The following is a 21,773-nucleotide window of genomic DNA, read 5'->3' on the forward strand; positions in this document are numbered from 1 at the left end:
GCTAATGTTTGTAGTTAGGCCTCATCAACCTAGTTAATCGCCATAACGTTACTGGTTTTATACAGCCCCTCGCCAGATCAATGTCAGCCGTGATGGAGGTAATGTTCCATTAATTAACGGTTTAAGCTATATATCCGTTTAAACTGCACTAGTATGATTCTAGGCTGGTTACGGATGTATTTTGAAAAATGTCTTTCTCTGTGCACACTATCTTAAACCTGAATAAACAAATTTTTAAAGATTCGTTATTATTGATGATATAATATGTGTTGCTTTTGTGTAAAAGAATAAGCATTGAATAATCTATTTAATATTTTGTCAATGTCTATTATACTTTTGATCATATAAGGCAGTGAAATGATGAAAATTACAATAAGCACTATCAATTTGCTTAGCTCCACAATAGTAAACACAAAGACAAGGAAAGACTGCCTCGGACGGAAGAAAGACAGAGAGTGCACGCTAGGATTTTTGGTTAAACTTTAAGTTAATTTGGTGATTATATAGTCCTCCTCCCTGGTTGTTAGCACGTTTGGAGTGGTACCATGCATGCCGGATGTTTCCCTTTAATCCAACACCATAGTCTTCATCCTAGCAGGTAAACTGAGCTCACTACAACCTCTCATACACAACCAAGGGAAATTATGGTCAGCACCACCATTCATTTCTAACGCCACTAATGTTTCAAATGAACCAAAGAAAAATTCTTTATCTTGATTTACGTACCCATGTTGATAGCTGACTCTACTAGGATAGTGATGAAGGCAGCATAGTATGAGGGGTCCTGCTCCTGGCACTCACCAGGACCTCTGTTGATGAACTATAACCAGCTTTGAAATGCAAGTATTTAAACATACTCATGTTGTCTGGCCTTAAGTTTGCTTAGAAATTGTATCTGAAATATCTTTTTTTTCTCCTCTTTCAAGTGTTCTGCAAAGAACCTGAAAAGCCTTTCAGACCTGTTCCACTGCACAGAAGGCCGTTCTTTACCCTACTGCAGGGGTCATCAACTATATTTGTCAGAGGGCCAGAATTTTACCAGACAGTCTCCTTGGGGGCCGGACCCTTAAATAAAAATTAAATAAAAAATCAAATTTTGGTATAACATTATGATTGATGTTTATTGTTAATACTTTTTCCATTTCATTACAAAACTGAAGGCCTTTATGAGTCAGGTTCCTATCACCTATACCACAGACAACCACCAGGGGTGATAGATATTTTGCCTCAACTCATTAAGTCAATTTTACTTACAGAGCACTTGAAAAAACAAACACCGAGGAAGTGACAGGAAAGGGTCTCTTAACGAAGGTAAAATGGCACTCTCAAAGGCTATGAAACGCAAAGTTGATATTGAAAACAGGTCCTTCAATGATGACAGGACTGAAAAGTACGCATTTATCATGCCAACCTTCGGAATGCCTCACCAGTATGCCTAATTTGCAACGAAACTGTTGCTGTTGCAAAGAATACATCTGCGCCGTCACCACCACACTAAACATTCAATTTTAAGAGTTTTCATATCCTGAGCAGTCAGAGGCGCGTCAGAGAAAAATCGCCGCACTAAAATCTGCCTACTCCCACGCAAGTGGCATTATTACTCGAACTTTAACTGATCAAGAGAGAGTAGTTTGATTTTGGGGTGTAGCCTAAATAGAGTCATAAATGGTGGTGATTACTGAGAAGAGACTCAGTTGTTGCTGCTTTAAGTTGCTTTAACGCTCTGGGCCCTGAGGCCATTTTTACAGTTTAATTTCCGTCTGGTTTTATTTTCTTAAAAAGCTTGTAAAACATCAACCCTGTTGTCTACAGTCAAGATATGAACATCATTTTTTTCAGGACAAACTGGGTTATTGGAATATTTGGGTTGCAGTGAGGTCACTTGCATGTTAAAAATGGTTGTAGGGCCTTAAAGATAAATAAATAAATAAATAAATAAATAAATAAATAAATGAATCTTCCAGATATGTATTGATATCACAGACAGATAAGTAATAAATAAGCCATTTTCCATTCTAAAACACTTCTCATATATCGTGGGAATCACACTGTGAAGAAATAATCATTATAACTTATACAGTTGACAAAATACATGCATTTTTCCCAAAAAAGTCAAGACGTTTTGCTCTCATGACATTTACTTATGCCAATAATAACATAATAATGTCATATTTATTGATATTACACCCACAGCAATGTTATACAAGCAAATATGTGTCTAAATATTGCATTATTTTGCCTTCAATAGAGTCTATAGGCATTTTTGTCCCCTCTGGCCTTCCATACAAGAGTTTGCCTTTATCTCCCATATATGGGCATGCACTTCCTGAAACAATAGACGGGACAGACAGGGCAGACACGGAGGAGCGATCTAGCGGAAGAAAACGAGCCAAAACGCGATGAATTATGGATAAAAACTGGATCAATCTCGGATATAACAGTATGGATTTAAAGCCCAAAGAGGCTGAAGTTCCAGGCTGGATAGAAAAACCCCTGTAGAGGCTAGAAAGACAGGGAAAAGACCTCCGTAAAGCCGAAAGCGTCAGGAATCAAACAAAACCGAAAGTGAGTAAATCGCTTGTATGGTTCAAAAGTTATTAAACTATGAATCAGAGGTGCTTTTTTACTCGTGGGCGAGTGTCTCGGGCTCAGAGGGTTAATAGTGTAGAAAAGGCCTACATATTTTCTCTTTGATCCTCAGAATTTTGGAATCCAGTCGCGGGCCGGATCGAACGGCTTGGCGGGCCGCATTCGGCCCGCGGGCCGCCAGTTGATGATCACTGCCATAAGAGATAACTCAGGTTCCAGTAAACGCATTGGCTGAAAAAAAGCTGTCACTCAATTTCTTAGGCTTCAGGCTATTCGGCTGTGTAAAAAGATACAATGTGGCAGCTTCAGGGCAGACGGCAGGAACGATCAAAATCCAAAAATTATGGACTGTTCAACTTTGTTTACGAGGAAACTCGGCCAGAATTTAAAAGATTGTGAGGGGACCAGCTCGTTTTGGATTAAAAGGATTGGATGTACTTATTCTTTGAACTGTTGGCTATGTAGGAAAAAAAATTTTTTAATTTCTGTCAGAGTAAAAAAATATTTTGTAAATGTTTCGGGTCCTGTAATGTGACTTCTGACAGATACTGCTTCATTTGTTCTGTTGTTGTCTGCTGATATCAGACAGGGGGACTTACGTTCTGCTGTAAGAAATTATTTTTTTTCCTCGAGTGACATGCATGAATCTCATCCACAAACAGCAGAACACGTACCCTCAAAAAACGTTGATTATGCTAATGATTACATGCACTGTTGGCAGTGGTTGTTGTTTTTGTTTAGCATTGCAGAATAACAATTGTATTGTTCAAGTAGTTTTTAAGCTGAGCTAAAAAAAACTGCTTTAGTTGCTGGGTCCTGGGTCGGATAACATGTTTGTGAATGAAACTTGCCCACATACGCAGCAGAACGAATAGCAATATATAGTAATATGCAGACTATGATTATTCTAATGATGATGATGACATCTCACAAATGTGCATAGATGGTATTTTATTAGGATGAAATGACAAAAGGTTTGTGAAGAAGGGTAAGTGAATCAGACTTGTAGGAGGAAAACTCACAGAAGAAAGTGAGATTCAGGATAAGAATGGAAAAATGTTTTTGCATAAGGCCCACTAAGCCCTAGCAGGGTCCGAATGTTAACTTTGCATTAAAAGTGTCAAATTTTAACGAATGACACTTAATAACAACATCATGAACACTTCAATGAATCCTTCATGTCATGACAGGGGTCTTGTCATAATAATGATGGTGTCTGCCAGTCTTCTGCCCCACCCCTGCAAATAAAGTGTTACTCAAAGTCTTTTAAATCAGAATATTTCTACAACAACATGCCCCAAAATAATTTGGATGCATGTGTGTTTTATGGAACCCATGTAACGTTCTTTGCCGTGAAAAAGCTGAAGTTAAAAGAGAATGGCTTCTACAAATGGATAATGATCCTAAACACACCTCAAAATCCACGGTGGATTACATCAAGAGGCGTAAACTGAAGGTTTTGCCATGGCCTTCACAATCTCCTGACCTCAACATAATTTAAAATCTATGGATAGACCTTAAAAGAGCAGAAATCTCAAAGAACTGGAAGACTTTTGGAAGAAAGTCTTCCAGTTCAGACAAAGCCAGAAATCTTGGTGTAGTCATGGACGCTGACCTGAATTTTAACAGCCACATTAAGACAATTACAAAGTCAGCCTATTATCACCTTAAGAACATATCAAGGGTTAAAGGACTTATGTGTCAGCAAGATTTGGAAACACTTCACAATCTCCTGACCTCAACATAATTTAAAATCTATGGATAGACCTTAAAAGAGCAGAAATCTCAAAGAACTGGAAGACTTTTGGAAGAAGAATGGTCAAAGATACCTCAAACAAGAATTGAAAGACTCTTGGCTGGCTACAAGAAGCGATTACAAGCTGTGATACTTGCCAAAGGGGGGTTATTAACTCTGCAAGGTGCCCAAACCTTTGCAGACCCCATTTTTTTGTTTTGTTATTTTGAAAGTTTAAATGATGGAAATAAAATCTAACTTTTTGTGACATATAATATGAATGTCTAATCTTTCATTTGATGCCTTCTTCATACACATTAATAAAAACTTTTACCTGGGGTGCCCAAACTTTCAAACCCCACTGTATACAGATGGAGGCCTGAGAATGAGAAGACGAAAGGGAACTGCTGTAAGACAACCTTTGAAAATTTCAAAGGTTGAAATTGATTTCCCATCAAACAAAACCAATGACTAAATGCCTTTTTTGGCAGCTACATTGGAGCTCAGAAACTGTTGGGCAACATCACAAACAACTGATCACATTTTCCCATGATTGCTTGACCCCTGTAATAAATTAGCATAACCAAAATTATTACAACTAGAACAGGGTGAAGCAGCTTTCAGTTTCTATGCTCCTCATATCTGGAATAAACTCCCAGAAACCCGTAGATCCGCTGCTACTCTCAGTTCTTTTAAATCAAGGCTGAAGACCTTTCTTTTTGATGCTGCCTTTCTTTAAATTAATGCTCATTTCTTTCTTATGCTGCACTGTAACTTTTATTCTTGTGTTTTATGTGTCCTAATGTTTCTATTTTGTTTTTAACTGTCTATTCATGTGTCTTATTGATTTTTAATGTTTATGATTTTTAACTGTTTTTACTTGTGTTTTATCTGTTTTAATGATTTTGTGTAAAGCACTTTGAATTGCCCTGTTGCTGAAATGTGCTATACAAATAAAGCTGCCTTGCCTTGCCTTGCCTACATATTATCCTGAGGGAAAAAAGAATTTGGCGACAGTACATCCAATAGTTGGACCATGTGTGTTAGTAAACCATTTAATGACAGTTGATCTAATAGTTGATGTATTTCAGTTGGGGCCAAATTGGTAGACTAACCCATTGACAATGCCATCCCAAAATAAAAAAAAGAACTGAAAATTATTAAGTTATTAATGAACACCCACCTTGTCAGCAGTGTTTGTTTGTGATCGTCCTTCTCTTGCATCTCCAAACAAACAGACTGCTGTTTACTGGGTTTAGGTCCAAATATAACAATGCTTTTGCATGTTTGGGTTTCCATGTGTCAGAGTGACAGATGGAAGCAGCAGGTGTTTTGCATGATTTAAAACAAATTTATAATGACTCTCGACTGTAAATAAAGTAGGCAAATTTTCCTCACATCTTTTCAGGACAAAGGGTCAGCTGTAGAACAACACCATTGATTGTGATCTAGGAGGTCATAGGGGGTCTTAGTGTACTAGCAGATCAGAAAGGTATTTTGGACCTAAACCGTTTTGTGATTTATAAACTAAAAAAAGTATTTTGAAATCAATTCTTTGAGGCACAGGAAGCCAGTGTAAAGACTTCAGAACTGGAGTGATATGATCCACTTAGTGAAGTCTCAAACAGCAGCTGTCTGATTGATTTCTTAGGGAGACCTGTAAAGACACAGTCACAGTCAAGTCTAGATGAAAGCGTGGACAAGTTTTTCCAAATCCTTTTGACACATGAGTCCTTTAACCCTTGATATATTCTTAAGGGGATAATAGACTGACTTTGTAATTGTCTTAATGTGGCTGTTAAAATTCAGGTCAGAGTCCATGACTACGCCAAGATTTTTGTTTGATTTGAACATTGTCGTTTGATGCTGAGCACTGACTTTGAATCACATAACTATGGTAACTAATTTAGTTGTTTTCCATAATCTGAGCCTCTGCATGTCATATTAGTATGCTCAGATGAGTAATTACCTATAAACATAAAGTAGTCCCTATTCTTTAATTAGGATTCAAACCAGTTTAGTACTGAGCCAGAAAGGCCAACCTTGTTTTTCAATCAGTCTAGTACTATGTCATGGTGGACCCTGTCAAGTGCAGCACTGATATCGAGTAATACTCTCTCTCCCTCTCCCTCAGCCACTCAGGTTCATGTTTCCGCTAACGTTTAGGGTTCCTTCATCTTCAGGTTGTTTTTTTACCTCGGTTTGTAGTACTTACTTAGTAACCAGTAGATTCTGGTAACGTGGGTTTGTTCAGACATGGTGCTTGGCAGAGGGCAAAAGTACTCACTTCCCGTACTTAAGGAGAAGTACAGATACTGTGTTAAAAATACTCTGGTAAAGTGGAAGTACTGATTGAACTTCTTTACTCAAGGAAAAGTCCTTTAACCTTTGATATATTCTTAAAGTGGATAATAGGCTGACTTTTTAATTGTCTTATTGTGGCTGTTAAAATTCAGGTCAGAGTCCATGACTACACCAAGATTTCTGGTTGATTTTAACATTGTTGTTTGAAACTGAGCGCTGACTTTCAATTGCATAACTATGGTAATTTATTTTGTTGTTTTCCATAATCTGAGCCTCTGCATGTCATATTTGTATGCTCCATAATCTGAGCCTCTGCATGTCATATCAGTTTTAGGCTAAATAAATGTGGTGGCAGTTCTGCTTGTAGTTTCTGTTGATCACCACCAGAGGGTGCATTTACACCAGACACCAGTAGCTGACAGCTGTAACTCAGTCACTGAACCTTCAAAGGTTTTTATTTTATGAATTATTTAACGATTTTGCCATTAACAACATCTTAAAAGAGTAATTCTTAAACTTTTACTACTATTTAAAAATATTAAAATTAGTGGAATAAAATGGAAAATGTGTCTGCAGTTCTGCTTGTAGTTTCTGTTTATCACCACCAGAGGGCACATTTCCACCAGCAGCTGACAGCTGGAACTCAGTCACTGAACCCTCAAAGGTTTTTTTTTATGAATTATTTAACAATTTTGCCAGTAGAAACATCTTAGAGGGGGAATATTAAAATTGTATTAATTTATTAGATTAAAAATCTTTAAGTTGATCAATTTTAGGTAAAACAAAAAAATAAAAATTTGAGGACAAACCTGACAAAACTTGTGTGCAGCTCTGCTTGTAGTTCCTGTTTATTACCACCAGAGGGCGCATTTATACCAGAAACCAGTAGCTGAGAATTGGAAGTCTGTAACTGAACCTTCAAAGGTTTTTTTAGGAATTATTTATCGATTTTGCCATTAGAAACATCTTAAAAGAGGAATATGAAACTTTTACTACTCTATTATATTCAATATCTTTTAATTGATCGGTTTTAGGCTAAATAAATGTGGTGGAAGTTCTGCTTGTAGTTCCTACTGATCACCACCAGAGGGCGAATTTATGCCAGAAACCAGTAGCTGACAGCTGGAACTCAGTCACTGAACCTTCAAAGGTTTTATTTTATGAATTCTTTAACGATATTGCCATTAACAACATCTTAAAAGAGGAATTCTTGAACTTTTGTACGTACGTAACTACAGCTCTGATTTAATACAGGACCATTGTTGGAGATTGTACAGATCTTTCTCAGACCTTCAACAGCTAAATACCAATTCCCATCCCGGAAGTTGAACCCGGGATACCTGGGTGAGAACTAGGAATCCTAACCGCTAGACCATATGGGACTGACTACATATTAATAACAGGGATTTCATGAATCAAGTCATAGTCTGGCTGGAAATAGGCCTTCTCTTGAACGTGAATGAAGACGCTTCTTAAGTGAGTTTTATCTTGAAGCTTTTGAGTGTTCTTTAGGTTTTTATCTGCTTTAACTATTACCGGACAGCGGGGGCACGGAGCAGAGCAGAGCGGCCGTTAGGGAGGAATCCTCCTCCGTGTTCGGCTCCATTTTGAACTAGCGGTAAAAAACTTACCGGCAGAACTTTATGACGAATAGAAATGTTGACAGGTGGATTTCTGTTAATAACAAACACAACTATCGTCAGTAGAAAAAGAAAATATATATGAAAAGCCGTCTTGGTTCATCTTTCCACTGTTCCTACAATCACCACTCTGGTCTGGTTGGAAACTAAAGGATCTAAACTAAAAGGATGTTCCTCTTTAACTAAAAGGTCTATCTCTGTAGGGATCCATCCCATAATGTTGTCACACACTTAGAATAATGATCTGAGTCTGTCAGCAGCAACAACACAACCTTTAGTGGATGCTGACTTTACCTTTAAATTAGGAGTTTAAACAGAGACACAACAGGAAGAATAAATCCATCAAATCAAGTCCCCAATAATCAGCATGTGGCCTTGTTTTATTTCAGGTAGTCAGCATGGAGCTGTTCCACATTCCCAGACACTTAAAACAAGTCAATCATTGGCGTTATTCTACAAGTCAGATGAATAAATCAGCTGTTTGCTATTTGAGCTGCTCTGTTTCCTGCTGCTCCGTCATTCTTTAGTGTCCTCTGGAAACAGGTTGCTGTCCTTTATGTTTCTTTTGGATGACATCATCAGTGTCTTTGCTTTAGTCTGAAGAAACTCCAACAGATTTAAAACCAAGGCAAGGCAAGGCAAGGCAGCTTTATTTGTATAGCACATTTCAGCAACAAGGCAATTCAAAGTGCTTTACACAAAATCAGTTAAACAGATAAAACAGAAGTAAAAACAGTTAAAAATCATAAGCATTAAAAACCGGTAAAACACATGAATAGACAGTTAAAAACAAAGAGAAACATAAAACACAAGAATAAAATTTACAGTGCAGCATAAGAAATTTAAAGAAATGATTAGTCATTTAAAGAAAGGCAGCATCAAATAGAAAGGTCTTCAGCCTTGATTTAAAAGAACTGAGAGTAGCAGCGGATCTACAGGTTTCTGGGAGTTTATTCCAGATATGAGGAGCATAGAAACTGAACGCTGCTTCACCCTGTTTAGTTCTGACTCTGGGGACAGAAAGCAGACCTGTCCCAGATGACCTGAGAGGTCTGGGTGGTTCATAGTGTAGTAGCAGATCAGAAATATATTTTGGACCTAAACCGTTAAGTGATTTATAAACTAGCAAGAGTACTTTGAAATCAATTCTTTGAGACACAGGAAGCCAGTGTAAAGACTTCAGAACTGGAGTGATGTGATCCAGTCTCTTGGTCTTAGTGAGGACTCGAGCAGCAGCGTTCTGAATCAGCTGCAGCTGTCTGATTGATTTTTTAGGGAGACCTGTAAAGACCCCGTTACAGTAGTCAAGTCTACTGAAGATAAAGGCATGGACAAGTTTTTCCAAATCCTGTTGACACATAAGTCCTTTAACCCTTGATATATTCTTAAGGTGATAGTAGGCTGACTTTGTAATTGTCTTAATGTGGCTGTTAAAGTTCAGGTCTGAGTCCATGACTACACCAAGATTTCTGGCTTTGTCTGTTGTTTTTAACATTGTTGTTGAAGCTGAGCGCAGACTTTTAATCGTTCCTCTCTTGCTCCAAAAACAACCACCTCAGTTTTTCCTTCATTTAATTTCAGAAAGTTCTGGCACATCCAGCCGTTAATTTGTTCGATGCACTTAGTCAGTTTTTGTATTGGACTATAGTCCCCTGGCGATAAGGTTATGTAAATTTGTGTGTCGTCCGCATAACTATGGAACTTATTTTGTTTTTCTCCATAATCTGAGCCAGTGGAAGCATGTAGATGTTAAACAGAAGAGGCCCCAGAATGGAGCCTTGCGGAACTCCGCACGTCATATTTGTACGCTCAGATGCATAATTACCTATAGACACAAAGTAATCCCTATTCTTTAGGTAGGATTCAAACCAGTTTAGTACTAAGCCAGAAAGGCCAACGTAGTTTTCCAATCGGTCTAGTAGTATGTCGTGGTCGACCGTGTCAAATGCAGCACTGAGATCAAGTAACACTAAGACTGAAATTTTGCCATTATCTGTGTTAAGGTGGATGTCATTAAAGACTTTGACAAGAGCCGTTTCAGTGCTGTGGTGTGGTCGGAAACCCGACTGAAAGGTATCAAAACTGTTGCTTAGTGACAAGAAATGGTTGAGTTGTTGAAAGACTACTTTTTCAATGATTTTACTTAAAAACGGAAGGTTTGATATTGGCCTATAGTTGCTCATTAGTGACTTGTCTAGGTTGTTCTTTTTTAAGAGTGGCTTGATTACTGCAGTTTTCAGGGCCTGTGGAAAGATTCCTGAAAGAAGAGATGTGTTCACAATCTGTAGAAGATCAGAAGTCAAACAATTGGAAACATTTTTGAAAGTCCCGTTGGTAGAACATCAAGGCAACAGGTCGAGGTTTTCAGATGTTGAATAATGTCCTCCAGGTTTGTATGGTTGATCGTGTGAAATTCTGTCATATTGGAACTATTTTTGCTTGAACACTGTGACAACACATATCCTGAACTTGATATGGAGGCACTGACTGTTTGTCTAATCTTTTGAATTTTGTCTTTGAAGAAGGAGGCAAAGTCATTGCAGGCCTTGGTAGATAAAAGTTCAGATGCTACTGGTACTGGAGGGTTTGTTAACCTATCAACAGTAGCAAACAAAGCACGTGAATTATTATTGTTTCTAGAGATATATCAGAGAAGAAGGACCTTCTTGCATTCCTCAGTTCCAATTATAAATGCGAAGTCTCTCTTTATAGGAGTTATAATGGACCAGGAGATTTGTTTTTCGCCACCTTCGTTCAGCTTTCCTACACTCTCTTTTTTCTGTTCTCACCAGTAGGACATTTCTCCATGGAGATCTTTTCTTACCAGAGACAACTTTGACCTTAGTGGGAGCAATGGCATCAATAACATTTGTAATTTTACAGTTGAAATTATCTACAAGCTCAGTGACTGAGAGCCCAGAGAGGGCTGGTGTGGAGGAGAAAAGCTGTATAAATGTGTCACTGGTGTTTTCAGTGATATACCGTTTTCTGATTATCTTTGTTTGGACACTTTTGGGCACAGAGATAGTGCCGTTAAAGAAAACACAGGAATGATCTGAGAGAGCAACGTCAGTCACCACAACCTTGGAAATGTTCAGACCTTTGGAGACAATCAAGTCCAGAGTGTGCCCCTTATTGTGGGTGGGCTCCGTCACATGCTGAGTCAGTCCATAGTTCTCAAAAACACAACACAGCTCTTTGGTCCCCCTGTCCTGGGGGCTGTCAACATGAATGTTAAAATCACCCGCAATGATTACACAATCAAAGTTAATGCAGATAATAGACAGCAATTCAGTGAAGTCATCAATGAAGGTTGCAGAATATTTAGGTGGCCTGTAGATATTTAGAAACATCGCTTGAGGGGAAGATCTTAATTGAAGAGCAACATATTCAAAAGAAACAAAATTTCCATAACATATTTTCGTACAGTGGAATGAGTCATTAAACAAAATGGCGACTCCACCTCCTTTCTTATTCACTCTATTCTCACTCATAAAACTGAAGTTAGGGGGAGCTGACTCGATGAGAACAGCAGCACTGTTTTTATAGTCTAACCAGGTTTCAGTTAAAAACATAAAATCTAGATTGTGCTTAGTAATAAAATCATTAATTAAAAATGATTTTCCTGCCAAAGACCTGACGTTTAGTAAGGCTAGTGTTAGTGTGTTTTCATTTTTTGGGACAGGCTGTAGCTGACGAGGAATGGATGCTAAATTTGCTAAGTTTGCAGTTAAGTGCTTATTCACCATTCTTTCCTATTACCTATCACAACAGAAATTGAGGAAGAATTGAATCCAGGGCCCGGGCTTGTCTTGAAAAGAGTCATTAGTATCACTAGTCCTGCAGCCAAGGCCCGGCACATATCAGATAGTGCTTGCCAGATTTTGCACACAAGCGTCCTTATCAGTCTGGGGGAAGGAGTTTCTGACATCCTGGTAGTGGTGCTTGGCGTTTTACTTTTGCCCGGGGTTGAGCCATGGGGGTAGGAAGGGGTGTAATTGATGGGGGAAATAAGGGAAAGGGTGTGTGGAGACATCAGTAGAGACAGCGATGAATCCTCAGAAGGTTCGGGGTTGGGAAGGTTTGAGGGGTGCTGGACGGGTGAAGAGGGGAGTGGAGGTTTCGTGTCTCTGCTCTCTGGTCTCCCATGGTCAAATCTTTGCACAGGCGGGGGCTGTGCTGGATCACTGCCGCACTTTGTTGTGTCTTCCTTTTGTTTTGTGACCTTGGCAGAGGAGCAGATGTGTAGCGCAGAAAGTAAAGCAGATTAGAGGTGAACAGCTTTACTCCTGGCTTGTTAAGGGAAAGTCTATCTGCTTTAAAAAGATGTCTGCGCTCCCAGAAAATGTTTAAATTGTCAATGAACTTCAGAGAGTGGACGGTACATTCAGTTGAAAGCCATTTGTTTAGTCCAACAGTCGGCTGAATCTCTCATCTCCTCTTCTGACTGACGGTATAGGACCACTGATAAACACATTTGCGTTTAGGGGGTGACTGTGTCAAGCAGTTCCCTAAAGTCCAGTTTCAGCAATTCAGACTGTTGCTTTACAACATCATTTGACCCTATATGCAGAATAATGTTCTTCACAGTTGGGTGTGCTGCCACGATATCTGGGATTTTTTGGGTCAAGTCAGACACCATGTCTTTGGGAAAACATAGTATTTTGGTGTTTTTACTGTTTTTTAAATCTTTTACAGCAGAGTCACCCACAATCAGGGTTTGAGGCCCAGTTGTTAGCTTTTTACTTTTTGAATTGCTCTCAGTCCTTACCCTGCTGTGTGGTGATGAGACGCAGTCCCGGTCATCAGATGACTGCCCAGCGTCCTGCAGCAGAGGAGCAAATCTGTTATCCAGTTGCACACCAGGTTGTTGGGGGGGCATTTTGTCGCTTATTTTCCCTTTTGCAGCTGTCCACGGCTGTGTCCTACTAGGTACAGGGGTTGAAGAGGCGCTCTGCCCAGATGATAGTGCAGGCCAGCCGGTCATATCACAAAACTCAGGGCGCTGTGCCCTGCCCGTTAGTCGTCCTCCCATTTCCCAGGAAAATGATTTACTCTTAGGCTTCGCACCAGACGAGTTCCAGGGAGGACCGCCACTTGTTGATTTATTACCAGTTCCACCCTCCTGTTTCTTTGTAGTCTTGTTGGTGCTAATTAGCCGTGTGTTAGCATGCTTCTGTCCATTGTTATGGGTCCATGGTAAAGTGGTGTCATTTCCACAAGATCCGTTAACTTCCACGTTCACTTCTAGTAGGTGAACCTTGGTTTCCAGAAGTGCAATCTTCTGAAGGAGTTTGTAGTAGTCTTCTACCACATACAAAGTTCCCAAAGTAGGAAAATATAATGTTAATCTACCAAACAACAATAACTGCAGAGCATCCAATTAAACATGGCCAACTCCAGTATGTCGGTAATAAAGAGAGGAATGTTTGGACATATTACAGATTCATTTTATTTTTATTTAAATATTTATTTAACCAGGAACAATCCCATTGGGCTACAGTAACTCTTCTTCCAGGGAGTCTGCCAAGACAGGCGGCAATAAGTTTCATAATACATACAAGACAGGACAATGGTTCCATACTACACCACAAATCTCTATAGATACCACAACACAAACAAGACATTACACTTAATTTATGCCAATGCATGCATACATACAACTTAAAAACAGGTTCCACCGAGATTTGAACACAGATCACTGGATTCAGAGTCCAGACTGCTAACCGTTACACCATGGAACCTTTGAAAGTGTTGCAAGGGTTTGCTTGGCAGTTTCTTTCATAATTATCCACATGTGTGATATTGAATGCACACAGCAAAGAGGAAAAAGCAACAGTTACAAATAATTGCCAAGTTCTTTATTCCCAATATCATGTCTCAAACATTAGTTCCAGATGAAAATGCTAGTTGTCAGAAGTGGGATTTGGCCATCCTGCCTCATCCAACAACTAATCAGTAGGACCTGTCTCAAAAATTATAATATAGTGAATTAAACATGTCATGATATAGTAGTTTCTCAGTCATCCATGTCATAGTTAACAAGGGAAGGTTTCTCAACTGTCAGCCCAAATATATGGGCGTTCATGGAGACATGGAAGAAAGTCACCAGGGTGGCAATCTGTTATGGATCCGTCAAAGATGCTTATAACTCCTACAGCAGAGCTCCACTCGGTATGTCTGACCACAACTCTGTTCATTTGGTTCCGTCTAACAAACCGGCCCTGAAGAGAAACAAGCTGAAACAAAAGTTCGTTCCGGTTTGGTCAGAGGAATCAATCCAGTGTCTACAGGAATGCTACTGCTGCACTGACTGGGATCTATTCAAAAACAAATATAAGGACCTTGATGAGCTCAAAGAGACTGTTTCTGCATATATCCCCTTCTGTGAGGACTTAGTCATCCCTCGTAAATCCATCTCCATATGTCCAAATAATAAACCATAGGTCTCCAAATCTGTCAAAAGCATAATTAATGAACGAAATATTAGCTTCATCCAAGGTAACATGACTCAATACAGAGTACTTCAAAAACAAGCTAAAAGGAACTTAAGCTTGCAAAACTTAATTATAAGGACAAAGTTGAGAACATGCTGAGCACAGGCCACTCACGTCTTGCATGGGAGGGTGTGAAAGCAATGATGGGGATGCAGCCTAAGAAGTGTCTGTTCTCCACCAATGGCATGTCACACCTTGCCCTCTCAAATGAGATGAACACTTTTTATAATTGTTTTAATATTTATGATTTTAGTGAGGAGCTGTCAGTTTTTAACAACGTTGCCCCAACGCTTAAAAACAAGAACAGGCTGCAATATATAGTTAAGTGTATTGGCAAGATTTCTCACAACCCTCTGACTGACTTAAGCTCTGTATATGAGACAAGGTCCCTCAAGGAGGCCCAATCAGTCCTGGCCGACCCTAGTCACCCCCTGAACAGCTGCTTCATCTTGTTGCTGTCTGGCCGCAGATTCGGTCTAAAGCCTAAATGCAGGACAAACAGACACAAAAACTCTTTTGTCCCTGCTGCTATAGGCTTCCTTAATAAGTCAATGTGAGGTGTGGACTTCCGTGTAGTACATATTTATTTTGTTTTTAGATGTATGGCTGTTGTCTTGTATAACCTGTGTGTTATTTATGTTACATGCTGCTGCACAACAAATTGCACCCCGGGGATAATAAAGACTCCTTGAACCTTGAAGGGCAACAGGACTTGGTAAAAGGTCCTCTGCAGTAGTTTTGTCTCTCATCCAAGAGACTTCTTTAGTGTTTTTTTTACACAGAAAGGGTTGGACACAGTGCCCACTCCCCCACCCATATCTGACAATTGAAAGCTGTGGGGAAAGGGGGGTTCCAAAGCTAATAGACCATTCAACAAGCAATCCTGATGCACTTTACTGACCCGTTCAGGATGAGCCCTGTGTACTCTGACTGCAGCAACACAAGTTCAAATTTCAGTGATAACTAATTTCTATGGTGATTGCGAGACTGAAGGCAAAGTGTGTATCCCCCATGTAACTCAAAGTCTATCACTTCCAGTCAATACTGTCAAATGTGGAGCTCCTTCAAGTTACATTAACGACCAGGTGACTGGTGGTCTGGTCTCTCCCTCTTCCCCAGATAACATTCTCTCTGTGTTCCATTCCACATGCACTGAAATCCCCCCCTGGCTAAATGACACCACAAGGGGCCTTAGGCGACACTGCAGACAAGCTGAACGAAGATGGAATTAATTAATCGTGATCTCCATATTGATCAAAGTAATTGTCGTTATCATTTTGGCCATAATCATGCAGCTCAAAGAGATTTTATCAAACCAGGTTGGGCAAGTAACCTTTCTGTTGACTTCTTGTAAAAAAAAAAGCAATTAACACAACTCAAAGAAAGCTACTGCGATGGCTGGGAATCGAACCCAGGTCAACTGCTTGGAAGGCAGCTATGCTCACCACTATACCACCATCACTGGGCAATCGGCTGTTCACTTCAAATCTTGTAATACATCTGGGCATTGAGACTCAAAGTGTGCTCTATCACTGAGCTACAGCCCCTGATGAGTTAGAAATTCCCTCCAGGGGGTCCTGTGTTTCCACTTTCACAAGAATGGGAAGTGCATGAATATGTGCTAACTCCCTTTGATAGCTCAGTTGGTAGAGCGGAGGACTGTAGATGCATAAAGCTGAAATCCTTAGGTCGCTGGTTCAAATCTGGCTCGAAGGATCTTGTTTTTCCAAAGTTTCCTTTTGGGGATCAATAAAGTATTTCTGATTCTGATGTAGAGATGGACAGACGACCCAAAAGAATAATATTTCTTGCCGGGACATAACAAGAATGACCAAGATGGCGGCGCGAGTACATCGCGAGGCTCGCGGTCTCTCCAGATTCTGCAATTTTGCGGTATTTTTCTTCCTCATTTCGGGTCTGTTCGTACAGAACAGTTGTACCTTTACATCGTACAACCGACGTGAGCTTTTGGACATTGGTTCGCAAATTTCTGACAGTTTTACGGACAATCTTCGACTCCTTCCTGAGATCGCCAGAAGACCCGAGGCTACGCACTCTGCCCGGCCGGGCGGAAGTGCACGCAGGCGGCGTCGAGATCCTAAACAAAGGCGGGGGAAGCGCGGAGGACTAAGAGCTAAGCTAAAGCTAACACCACACCGGCTCTCTTTACCCAGCATTTTCCTTGCCAATGTACGGTCGCTGATGAACAAAATGGAGGAGATCCGACTCAGCATTACACACAGTATGAGACTTTTGAACTGTAATGTCATAATCTTCGCGGAAACATGGTTAAACAGCGCAATACCGGACAATGCTATCGAGCTAGCGGGACGCCACACATTCCGGGCGGATAGAACACTAGATGGCTCCGGCAAGACCAGAGGTGGTGGTCTGTGCATTTACATTAACAAAGCTTGGTGCACAAACTCTGCTATTGTTGGGAGACATTGTTCAGCTAACCTTGAGTTTCTCATGGTTAAATGTAGACCGTTCTATCTACCACGGGAGTTCACTTGTACGATTATCACTGCAGCCTATATTCCCCCGGACGCTGACGCCAAGTTTGCAATGAAAGAACTTCACGCAGCCATCAGTAAACAACAGACCGTTCACCCGGAAGCTGCGTTTATTGTTGCTGGTGATTTTGAAGTCAGTGCTACCAAAATTTCACCAGCATGTTTCTTGTCACACCAGAGGAAACAAAACTTTAGACCATGTTTACACAAACATGGCTGGAGCCTACGTCGCGACACCCCTCCCCCACCTGGGACAGTCAGATCACCTTTCTTTGTTCCTCACCCCCAAATATGCACCTCTCATCAACCGCGTGAAGCCATCAGTGAAGACCATCAAGGTGTGGCCTGCAGGAGCAGATTCATCACTTCAGGAAAGGTTTCTACACACAGACTGGAGTATGTTTGCTACTCAAGCCACCAGTGGCTCTCAAACGGACATTGACTGCTACACCTCCTCTGTACTGGATTATATTAACACCACCATAGACACTGTTACAACCCAGAAGCAGATCACCACATACCCAAATCAGAAGCTATGGATGAACAGGAAAGTGCGACTCCTATTGAAGACATGCAATACTGCCTTCAGATCAGGAGACGCACAGGCCTATAGCAGATCCAGGGCAAATCTGAAAAGGGGCATTAAAGAGGCCAAGCACTGCTACAAGCTGAAGATAGAGGGACACTTCTCCAACGCTGACCCTCGACGCATGTGGCAGGGCATTCAGGCCATCAGTGACTACAAACCCACTCACTCCACCCCCGCAGCCACTGATGTCAACTTCCTGAACGAGCTTAATGACTTTTATGCTCGCTTTGAAAGAGACAACAGAGAAACTGCCACCAAGCTCAAACCCTCAGCTGACCACCCCCACATCACACTCTCCTCCACAGATGTCTGCAAGGCACTGAGCAGGATCAGCACGCACAAGGCTGCTGGACCGGATAACATCCCTGGACGCGTACTCAGGGCATGTGCGGAGCAGCTCGCTGGAGTTTTTACAGACATCTTCAACCTGTCTCTTGCCCAAGCAGCTGTACCAACATGCTTTAAATGCACTTCCATTGTGCCAGTGCCAAAACACTCCAGCCCGAAGTGCCTTAACGACTACCGCCCTGTAGCACTCACACCCATCGTAATGAAGTGCTTTGAGCGGCTGGTCCTGGCACACCTAAAAGACTCGCTACCATCAACATTGGACTCACACCAGTTCGCCTACCGTAGCAATAGGAGCACAGAGGATGCGGTTTCCATGGCACTGCACTCTGTGCTCACACATCTGGACATTAAGAACACTTATGCACAAATACTGTTTGTTGACTTCAGCTCAGCATTCAACACTGTCATCCCGGCCAAGTTAATAGCCAAACTTGGAGACCTGGGCATCAACACCTCCACGTGCAATTGGATTTTGGACTTTCTCATCAACAGACCCCAGAATGTTCGATCAGGCTCCAACTGCTCCACGTCCATCACACTCGACACTGGTGTACCACAGGGCTGTGTGCTGAGCCCGTTTCTCTACTCCCTCTTCACCTCCGACTGCAAGCCTGTGTACGAATCTAATTCCATCATCAAGTTTGCGGACGACACTACGGTGATTGGTCTCATCAGCAACAACGATGAGACTGCCTATTGGGAAGAGATCCAGCACTTAGCCACATGGTGCACTGAAAATAACCAGCTCCTCAACACCACCAAAACCAAGGAGCTCATCGTGGACTTCAGAAAAGAGCCAAGAGGCACGCACGACACCATCCACATCGATGGAATGGCTGTTGAGCGTGTCTCCAGTTTCAAGTTTCTTGGGATCCACATCTCGGCGGACATGTCCTGGTCAACCAACACCTCCTGCCTGGTCAAGAAGGCTCACCAGCGCCTCTTCTTCCTGAGGACACTGAGGAAGAATCACCTTTCCTCGACTATCCTGGTGAACTTCTATCGCTGTGCAATAGAAAGCATCCTGACCAACAACAGTGTGGTATGGGAGCTGTTCTGTGGCAGAGCACAAGGCACTGCAGCGGGTGGTGAAAACCGCCCAGCACATCACCGGGACTCCACTACCCGCCATCGAGCACATCCAGAGGAAACGCTGTCTGCATCGAGCTCGCAGCATCCTGTAGGACTCCTCTCACCCAGCCCACAGACTGTTTTCTCTCCTGCCCTCCGGCAGGCGTTTCAGGGTCCTCCGGACCAGGACCAGCAGACTAAAGAACAGTTTTTTCCCAGAGCTGTCTCTTTATTGAACTCCGTTCCTTATTGATCCCACTCCCCTCATATACTGACAGACTCTCCTCTCCCTCCTCACACCTGCCTCCATTTTGTTATCTGCAATATTATAATGTTCATCTGCACTGCTGACTGTTACTATAGTAACGACTGTTTACATCTGCATCTTTTGCACTACTTACCTTTTTGCACTACTTACATTTCACTTGCACTGCTGACTGTTTATTTATTTACAGTACCAATTGTTTACATTTACATCCGCACTACCGTACTTTAACTGTAATATGCAATTACTTTCCACCGCACTTTAATTCGGATAGTTTCTGCCCAAACTTTACCTTATTTCATTAGTATATTATGCTGTTTGCACATATCTGTAAAAAATTTGCAATTATAGTAATATCCACCAAATTCCTAGCTGTAAATCTTGCTCACAATACCTGTTATCTATATTTTGTATTCATAGGACAAACCCATCTGTAAAACTCTGTTTATAATAGTATTCTTTTCTATATTTATTCATTACATATCCATGTCTTGCACTTACGGAACCATTGTATATCCTGCACTTACTGCTATTGCACTTCTGGTTAGACCCAAACTGTATTTCGTTGCCTTGTACCTGTACATGTGTAATGACAATAAAGTTGAATCTAATCTAATCTAATCTAATCTAAAAATCCATTTAATATGTTGTCCCCTGATAGAGGACATATCAGATATTAAACTGATAAGAACAGATACTACACTTGATCTTAGCCAAAAGGCCGAGAAGCGATGACCACCACCTCTATGCTGTCAGATGCGACCTCCCCGGACGGTTCTCAGTTGTCACGGTCCAGTAATTTTAAATGGACATAACAGCTGCTGCTTAGCACCCCCGTCCAAGCGCTTCATGGGAAGCACAACACGTTTTAGTTAAAGACGGCATTGTGGTTTTCCCAATTGGTCAAGCTCCTGCCAACGTGCAATATTCCCATGCTGTCACATTTTGGCTACGTTTAAGAATCTGAGTTTCCTTTTGGAGAGCATATTTTTTTCACAAGTACAAAAGGCTTAGCCAAACAGCAAAGCCCACCAAAAATAATTTCAACTCATAGGCGTTCCTCTCCACGGAAGTCTTTAGTAAAAGGCGAAAGACTTGTGCGTTATGAAGAGAAACCAGAGTAAGTACAGCCCACTCTCGAGAGCAGCCGAAAACGCCAGTCTTCCCAGTCCCAACCCTCGCGGTAATTCTCACTTGGTGTGCCGCTTTCCAAATCCAAGGCCTCACCTATTCCCCCATTGTCACAGGGCCAATATTTTGTCCTTGCTGTTTTTCTGCCAATCAAAAGTGCAAATCTTGCTACACTTTTGTATGGCTTTATCTTGTCAAGTATTATAACAACGTTTTGATACCAGGAACCCAACGAGGTTTCACAGATCATTCAGTTTTTAGGACAATTTCTGGCGGTAAAATCTGCCAGCCATGTCTCTTCAGGTCCGTTGACAGTTTGGGCAACGGGCAGCTTCACGTGCATCGTTAATTGTTTTTCCAGAGACAGAAGATGGGTGCACCGTTCCCGGTGACGCTGCAATACCGGGTCGATGCGTGGGGTTTAGATTTGTGCATATACACATCAACTTTCTTTTACATTACTGCATATACACATCAACTTTCTTTTTGATTCATCATCACCATTCATTATGTCATCATCACTATTCATTATGTCATCATCACAATTCATTATGACATCAACTTTCTTTTATATTACTGCATATACACTAGGGGTGATCCGAGTATCCGGCTGAAACGAGTATCCGGTACGGATAAAGCACTTTTGCCGAGTACAAGTATTATCCGAGTAATATGAGTCAATATCCGTGCTCGGATTGAATAAAACTCCTCAACTGGCCGCGCAGCGTTCTGTGATAATCACAGCGCCCCCCCCCCCGCCTACAAACCCGCTCGGATCAATCACACACACACAGAACATGGAGAAATGCGCTGTCTCTCGCTCTCTCTCTCGCTCTCTCCTGCTCCGTCAGTCAATTCGGTCTGCGGATCTGTTCCGTTAACGTTTAGGGTTTCTTCAGCTTCAGGTTTGTTTTTAACTTCGGTTTGTAGTCCTTACATAGTAACCAGGAGATTTCTGGTGAACGTGGGGTTTGTAGTCCTTACATAGTAACCAGTAGATTTCTGGTGAACGTGGGGTTTGTAGTCCTTACATAGTAACCAGTAGATTTCTGGTGAACGTGGGGTTTGTAGTCCTTACATAGTAA

At 41.3% G+C, this 21,773-nt stretch overlaps 3 non-coding genes across 3 annotated transcripts; all 3 read right to left on the minus strand.

The window, feature by feature from the left end:
- Window positions 1–16,155: 16,155 nt before the first annotated feature.
- On the minus strand, window positions 16,156–16,227 carry trnag-ucc (transfer RNA glycine (anticodon UCC)). Its single transcript has one exon. It is a non-coding gene; the product is annotated as a tRNA-Gly (tRNA).
- Window positions 16,228–20,096: 3,869 nt separating this feature from the next.
- Window positions 20,097–20,290, minus strand: LOC116685044 (U2 spliceosomal RNA). The gene has a single exon (XR_004330889.1). It is a non-coding gene; the product is annotated as a U2 spliceosomal RNA (small nuclear RNA).
- A 274-nt stretch (window positions 20,291–20,564) lies between these two features.
- Window positions 20,565–20,681, minus strand: LOC116685045 (U5 spliceosomal RNA). The gene has a single exon (XR_004330890.1). It is a non-coding gene; the product is annotated as a U5 spliceosomal RNA (small nuclear RNA).
- Between the last annotated feature and the right edge of the window lie 1,092 nt (window positions 20,682–21,773).

This window comes from Etheostoma spectabile, unplaced genomic scaffold (genome assembly GCF_008692095.1).
Source record: "Etheostoma spectabile isolate EspeVRDwgs_2016 unplaced genomic scaffold, UIUC_Espe_1.0 scaffold00569484, whole genome shotgun sequence".
Taxonomy (NCBI): Eukaryota; Metazoa; Chordata; class Actinopteri; order Perciformes; family Percidae; genus Etheostoma; species Etheostoma spectabile.